Below are 1,500 nucleotides of genomic sequence, written 5' to 3' on the forward strand. Positions count from 1 at the left end.
TCAATCCCTGATCGGGAAAATATCCCTCATGGCCAGTTCAGTTCAGTTCAGTCACTCAGTCATGTCGGACTCTTTGTGACCCCATGGACTGCAGCACACCAGGCTTCCCTGTCCATCACCAACTCCTGGAGCTTACTCAAACTCATGTCCATAGAGTCGGTGATACCATCCAACCATCGCATCCTCTGTCGTCCCCTTCTCCTCCTGTCTTCAATCTTTCCCACCATCAAAAGAAAAGAAAGAAAGTGAAGTCGCTCAGTCGTGTCCGACTCTCTGTGACCCCATGGACTGTAGCCCACCAGGCTTCTCCATCCTTGGAATTTTCCAGGCAAGAGGACTGGAGTGGGTTGCCATTTCCTTCTCCAGGGGATCTTCCCCACCCAGGGATTGAACCAGGGTCTCCTGCTTTACAGGCAGACGCTTTACCATCTAAGCCACCAGGGAATCAGTTCTTAGCATCAGGAGGCCAAAGCATTGGAGTTTCAGCTTCAACATCAGTCCTTCCAATGAATATTCAGGACTGATTTCCTTTAGGATTCACTGGTTGCATCTCTTTGCTGTCAAGAGTCTTTTCCAACACCATAGTTCAAAAGCATCAGTTCTTCGGTGCTCAGGTTTCTTTATAGTCCAACTCTCACATCCATACATGACCACTGGAAAAACCATATCTTAGACTAGACGGACCTTTGTTGGCAAAGTAATGTCCCTGCTTTTTAATATGCTGTGTAGGTTGGTCGTAACTTTTCTTCCAAGGAGCAAGCATCTTTTAATTTCATGGCTGCAGTCACCATCAGCAGTGATTTTGGAGCCCCAAAAAATAAAGTCTGTCACTGTTTCCATTGTTTCCCCATCTATTCCAGAGATGTGGCCAAAAGATTTTTTTTTAAATTTTTTTAATAATCCAAAATAGGAGAGTGGGTAGGGACGGATGAAATAGGATTGGCCATGAGTAGATAACTTGTTGAAGCTGGTGATATGCACATGAGCACTTGTTAAGCTATTCTTTCCATTGCTGTACATTTTAGAAATTTTCCATAGTATAAAGCTTTTTTTAAAAGACTAAAAGGATATAATACCATCTATTTGTTAGATGCAGCTTTCTATATCTTGATATATGTTACATCAAATTTTCTAAATGTATTTTTCAAACTTTCTACATTCAAACTGAATTTTTTATCAGCTTTCCCTATCGGTTATAGAGAAAGGATCAAGAAGTGGCTAAGTCAGGTCTAGGTGCAGCCAGAACTAGAACCAGAGACCTGAAATAACGTTGGAAATCTCGCTGAGGGTGTCAGGCTGGTCAGTAGGGCTATGCATTTGTGTGGGAAAGTGGACCAGCTTTCACCTCCTCAGACCCAGAAGCTCAACCTCCTGATCGCCCAACTGCTGACACCTACACTCTTGAAGGGCTGATTGGGACAATAAGAAAGGATTTCTGAGTACTAATCTGCGACTCAAAACAGGATGACCAGAGAGATCAGACAGTCCAGAGCAGTGATC

At 43.5% G+C, this 1,500-nt stretch overlaps 1 non-coding gene across 1 annotated transcript; it reads right to left on the minus strand.

Moving 5' to 3' along the window:
- Positions 1 to 372: 372 nt before the first annotated feature.
- Positions 373 to 444, minus strand: TRNAY-GUA (transfer RNA tyrosine (anticodon GUA)). The gene has a single exon. It is a non-coding gene; the product is annotated as a tRNA-Tyr (tRNA).
- Between the last annotated feature and the right edge of the window lie 1,056 nt (positions 445 to 1,500).

This window comes from Odocoileus virginianus, chromosome 2, assembly GCF_023699985.2.
Source record: "Odocoileus virginianus isolate 20LAN1187 ecotype Illinois chromosome 2, Ovbor_1.2, whole genome shotgun sequence".
Lineage (NCBI taxonomy): Eukaryota > Metazoa > Chordata > Mammalia > Artiodactyla > Cervidae > Odocoileus > Odocoileus virginianus.